The 6,300-nt window shown below is 39.7% G+C and overlaps 1 long non-coding RNA gene across 3 annotated transcripts in view; it reads left to right on the forward strand.

The window, feature by feature from the left end:
- The window catches only part of LOC122436769, a 16,708-nt gene extending 11,100 nt beyond the window's left edge, over window positions 1-5,608 (forward strand). The window contains exons 3-4 of one of the 3 annotated variants that reach the window (XR_006268114.1): window positions 138-219; window positions 5,227-5,608. This is a non-coding gene — a long non-coding RNA (uncharacterized LOC122436769). Of the gene's footprint in view, window positions 1-137; window positions 220-503; window positions 896-2,253; window positions 2,279-5,226 lie in introns of those variants that run through there. The other 2 variants (XR_006268115.1, XR_006268113.1) reach the window with 2 other exon arrangements.
- The last annotated feature ends 692 nt before the right edge of the window (window positions 5,609-6,300 follow it).

Here is a 6,300-nt window from a genome sequence, read left to right on the forward strand (position 1 = left end):
CTATGAATTATTATTCCGTTGCTCTTTTAATTTACCATGAGTCATGCCTTTAGGTCCATATGACTTAGAGTAAATGATTAACTGAACACAACCCCATACAGCTGCATATAACTCATTTTCTTTTCTTGACTCTGCAGTGAATTCTCAGGAACAAAGCCCTTGATGAAGTCAAATGTGGATCCTGTAAAAGGCAGATGCATGAAGTTTCAAACAGTGAATGTAAGAGCAATATTTGTTTTTCATTTAATTATTTCAAACCATGTTTTCTCTTATGGAGATGATACAGCTTGATAGAATTTTGGCAAAATGAATTTAAGCAAGATTTCATATATATTTGATGTATTGTTTCCCATATCTATAACTAAAAAGAGATTTAACCTCAGGAGTTCCTAGTTGTAAAATGTGGGAAAGAATTATCTTTATGATTTCCTGACAATTGAAAATTATTTGGTTGACACAATAACAAAATTGTTGGTCAGAAGCCAGGAAAATTTCTCTTCCAGATTTCTTTCTCAGGAACAAAATAGTTTTCAGATACCTGAATAAGGGGCTTCTCTGGTGGCTCAGTGGTAAAGAGTCTGCCTGCCAGTGAAGGAGACACAGGTTCGATTTCTGGTCTGGGAAGATCCCACATGGCAGTAGAGCAACTAAGCCCATGCATCACAGCTATGGAACCCGGGAGCCACAAGTTCTGAGTTAACGTGCGGCACCTACTGAAGCCCGAGCGCCCTAGAGCCCATGCTGCACAACAGGAGAAGCCGCCACAAAGAGAAGCCCGAGGCGTACCACAGCTAGAGAGCAGCTCCCACACTTCGCAGCTAGAAAAAAGTCCATGCAGCATCAAAGACCCAGCGTAGCCAAAAATAAACAAATAAATAAAATTATTTTTTAAAATGCCTGAATAAGATTTTACTTTCACACCATTCATGGGGAGATTTAGTGCCTTTTGCATTGTACAAAATGAAGATGCACCTAATGTACTGTATATAGCTAATAAAAGATATCATCTATTTAATATTTTGTTTCAAATTAACATGACTTTCCTGGTGGTAAAGAATCTGTCTGCCAGTGCAGAAGACGCAGGTTCGATCCCTGGGTCAGGAAGATCCCCTGGAGAAGGAAATGGCAACCCACTCCAGTATTCTTGCCTAGAGAATTGTATGGACAGAGGAACCTGGCAGGCTACAGTCCATAGGATCGCAAAGAATTGGACGTGACTGATCGACTAACACTTTCATACTTTCACTTTCAAATTAACAGAAACATTGCTACAATTGTTTTGAAACTAACATCTAACATAGATTGCTCAGGTTTGATGTTCTAGATAAGAAAATACCGTGTGTTATCTTTTCCAGAGGATGATTGTATTGTCATATCAAATACTTAGGAGTCATGGCCTTGATTCTTAGGCATCTTTATTAAAAATGGAAGTCTTCCTAAACTTAGAAATGTGTTTAACGAATATAGCACTTTTAGTCCATATAAACTATTAAGATTGTTCTAGTACTCATTTATTCATTCATTCTATAAATATTATAGAATACTATAGATATACTATAGAATACTATTCATTCTATACTGTACTTTCCAGGGTAAGGGATCTTACTCACCAAGTAAGGCATCCTCACATGTTATTCCAGACATGCCAAAATAGCACAGTTATTTTTCCCTAGCCAGTAATCTGATTTTATTCATTAATACACATCCCATCAAAAGATAAACTCTGAGAGATCAGTGAGGAGGGAAAGTATTTTAGTGATTTAAGTTGTCTTAAAGCTTGACTGTCCTTGACATTAGGGCCAATGCTTATTTTCATGACTATAAAAACATACAGTGTCCTTAATCAATTTGTAGTAAGCACAAACTACAGAAATGTTTGGCTCTCCAAGCATCTTGTCATATAAATGTGTGACAATTTGGAAACTCCTGAACAAGATTATAACATATTTCATTACATAAATCTTACTGAGTGACCAGCATGTTTAGAAAGCTAGGAAAGCCAGTTTTATATGGTACCAACTTCATTTCAACTGGATTTACAGTGAATAGATAAGTTATTTAAATTTCCTTTAACAAAGGTCAGTTTCATAGTAAATTCTCCCAACTAGAGGCAACCCCTTCCTCTCTTAGCCACTTCAGATTAAGTAATCTCATGGACTCCTATTTGGTTATTTCCCTGTCACTAAACTCTTGTGTGAGGAAGCATCCCTGAGTGGGTTTGGATTTCTGTTTACCCTATTTTGGGCTTCCTAGATGGCGCTAGTGGTAAAGAACCTGCTTGCCAATGCAAGAGCCACAGGAGATTCCTGGGTCGGGAAGATTCCCTGACGGAGGCCATGGTAACTCACTGTAGTATTCTTGCCTGGAGAATCCCATGGACAGAGGAGCCTGGCAGGCTACAACCCATGGGATCACAAAGAGTCAGACACGGCTGAGGTGAGTTAGCACGTCTGCATATTACCCTGTTTCCTCCATTCATTCATTAGCTCCTTAAGGGTCATTCTCTATTGCAGTGGTTTTGAACTGTTTCTTGTGTCCTGATTATTATACCAAAGAACCTGAATCCTACTGTGATAGAAATAAATTCATGTTTTCTGAATGCTCCCTGTAATTATACTTCTCATGTACTGTATTATTTTAATGACAAAAAAATGTGATTCTATGGTAGGGTATACATTTTATTTCATAAGAATGGTGGCTAACATTTATTTAGCACTTTTTACCTGCCAACCAATGTTCTAAGTGCTTTACATCTGTGACCCATTTAACCCTCTCAGTGATTCAATGTGTTGGGTACTATTATGGACCTTACTTTTATTGATTAGGTGCCTGAGGCACAGAGTTTGAATAGTCTGGCCCAGAGTCACCTGACCAGGATGTCGGGTGACCTGGCCCAGAGTGCCAGGATTAACACCCAGGCAATCTGGCTCCTGCACCCATGCTGTTAGGGGACGGTGCTGTACAGTGAAATATAAAACCAGTATTTCATTAGTAATTTATAAATAATTTGGAGTATGAACTTTACCATTACAGAAATGAAATGAAGACAAAATTTGCAAAAGTAATATCAGCAAATAAAATAGGCAGGAAATGGTGCATTGTGCTCTCAAGTAGACATGGGAATTAAGGAATAGTGAATATCCAGAGATTCTAATGAAAACCTGTGTCTTGCCTAGAACACTTTTCCTTCCCGACTGCATACCCCTGACAGGGAATTAATGTGGTAGTAAACATTCTGTATGAATCCCTAATACATCTCCTCTACATAACTCCAAGCAGAGTGAGCCCTGGGTGAATATTGGTATATGATTGGAAAATTCACTAATATATTCAACAAGTTTTTTTTTTTAAAGATTTGTGTGTGTCTGTGTGTATCGTTTCTTTTTTTTTAAGTCTTTGTTGAATTTGTTACAATATTGCTTCTGTTTTGTGTTTTGGTTTTTTGACCCTGAAGCATGTGGGATCTTAGCTCCCCAGCTAGGTATTGAACCTGAGTCCCCTGCATTGGAAGGTGAAGTCTTAACCACTGGACCACCAAGGAAGTCCCAATTCAACACTGTTTATTCAGAATCTACTCCTAAAAGCTCATGTATCTATAGGTGAGGCAAATATATGAGCAAATAATTGCAGTAGAAAAATGAATTTATTTGGGGATACCATGATGAAGAGAAGTGATGGGGAAAGGATATTAGGGAGAAAAAGATATCCCTAAAGAGGAAATGTTTGATTTGGGTGAGTAGACTCTGCAGGCAGACAAGGAATAGGGATGGTCATTCCAAGTAATGGGAGTAGCATGTGTAAAAACTTGTGGATACGAAATAAGATAATGTATTCAAGGAACTGCATGTCCCTTAGTATTATGGGAATGTACAGTGCTGAAGGAAGGGGACTGAGGATGAAGCTGGAGGGATAGGCAAGGACTGGAAGAATATAAAGGAATTGGAGAGAATGAGGGGTCAGTGAATACTTGTAAACAGGAGAGTGACATGATTAATACCCAAAAAAATTGAACCTCAACTTCTTCCAGTTGATTATTATAAATAAGCAATGTATCAAAAAGTAATCAACCAGGGGACTTCGCTGGTGGTCCAGTGGCTGAGACTCCATACTCCCAACACAGGGGGCCCAGGTTCTATCCTTGGTCAGGGAACTAGATCCCTCATGCCCCGCCTAAGACCCAGTACAATCAAATAAATAAATACTTTTTTAAAAAAGTGATCAACCATAGGAGATTTATGTATATATAAAGTTGGCACCATAGTTCGCATATATTATTTATGCCTGCCCAGCATCCATTCTTTCTGTCATTCTTTGTAACAGCAGTTAAATTTTCCTTTCAGGTATTAACCCTTCTAATACCTACCATCTCCTGCAAGTATCAGACAAGTTATTCTACCCTCCTTAGCTGAAAAGGGATCTAAGTAAGTTTCATCCAGCTCTTCCTGGAATTTAAATTTTGTGAGGAGTGACTCAGGATGGGAAAAAATTGTAGCTGATGAACTTGGTGTCAGCACCCTGAAGGAAGCCCATACTTCCTGTTACTCAGGTCATCAAAATTACTTCAATCTTCCCCTTCTGAAGCTAGATCTTCCCAAATTGCTTTTGGTTCCTTGAACTTCCCTCTGTGCATGTGTGCATGCTAAGTCGGTTCAGTCATATCAGACTGTTTGTGACCCTATGAACTGTGGCCTGCCAGATTCCTCTGTCCATGGGATTCTCCGGGCAAGAATACTGGAGTGCGTTGCCATGCCCTCCTCCAGATCTTCCCAACCTAGAATTGAACCCACATCCCTCATTCTCCTGCGTTGGCAGGCGGGTTCTTTACCACTAGCACCATCTGGAAAACCTGAACTTCCCTATAACCTTCCAATAAATTCCACTTTTAAGGCAATACATTCTTTTCTTGCTCAAACCAGGTGCAATATGCTGCCAAGCTAAAAACCTTAATTTATACATCACCTGTGGGAATCATCTGCTTTACCTTTACCTGTGGACTTTAGCTGAAAATTTTGTACTTAGGTGGTTGTGCTCTCCCAGCCAAGACACAGCAGGCAGCCGTTTCTCTCTGGGTCTCACTGCTGCACTAGTATTCTGGTAGGGCATGGGCTCAGGTCTACTTTGCTCTCAGAATCTGCAAGCCTCCCCCTCTCTCTCTTCTCCCCTCAGCCGCCAACCTAGATCAGAGGGAGTCTATTTATGACAGTCTTCTTCCCTTTTTATTTTTAGCCAAGACACTTTTTCGATGTTCAGCAAGAAACGTACGTCCCCTTCACAAAACCACTGTGTTCTCTTAAGATCCTGGAAGAATGATGAAAATGATTTGCTGCCATCTTCTACTTTCTGTCTTGTCCCAAAACTACTTGGAGGCAATAAATGTATCATTTCTATGTGCCTGGATTGGGAAGCATGTTGAAGGTGGAAGAAAAATAAAAAGACACAAAGGAGGAAAAGAAAGGCAATTAACACTTCAAAATATTCCAGTAGCTTAATAATAAAAATAATGGTGTGTATGCTGTCGCTTCAGTTGTGTCCAACTCTTTGCGACACCATGGACTGTAGCCCACCAGGCTCTGTCCATGAGATTCTCCAAGCAAGAATACTGGAGTGAGTTGCCATGCCCTCCTCCAGGGGATCTTCCAAACCCAGGATCAAACCCATGTCTCATGTCTCCTGCATTAGCAGGTGGGTTCTTTACCAGTAGCCGTACCTGGGGTAGCCCTACCTGGGAAACCTCTGGTGGTTACCTTTCAAGATATCTTCATTAGCATTCTTTATTTTTTCTGTTTGTGTATTTTGTTTCATTTTATACTTTACTTGTGGATGGAGAGTGTACATTTATTATTAGATGTATCGGGTTGTTTTCCTGGGTACATAGTGGCCCTTTTAAGTCCCTGTAATGCCAGCAATGATTATGCCTATTTCACAAGATGAACAATTTTCATGCATTTTGAAATGTGAAATCATTTGAAACAACTCTGGAAAGCCACACTTCTTGGCTTTCCAAGAATGTATGGACAACAACCCGTCCATCTTAAACACTGGATTTTGGGTCACTGGCAAGATGTTGTTCTTAGTCATCTCTTTCATGCACACCTTCTGGCATTCAGTGCTTCCTGTTATGCTTTTATGTAATATCAGATCCAGATGGTGGAATATATGGAGGTGCAGCAAATGACTGTGCATGTTTGAACACGTTTCATGACTGGACTTTATAATGGTGGACTTTCTTTCCTAAGTCTTCATTTCTGCCATGTTCTGTGATCATTTCTACCAGGTTATATAGACATCCTTATAGAACTA

Source organism: Cervus canadensis, chromosome 2 (assembly GCF_019320065.1).
Source record: "Cervus canadensis isolate Bull #8, Minnesota chromosome 2, ASM1932006v1, whole genome shotgun sequence".
In the NCBI taxonomy this organism is placed as follows: domain Eukaryota; kingdom Metazoa; phylum Chordata; class Mammalia; order Artiodactyla; family Cervidae; genus Cervus; species Cervus canadensis.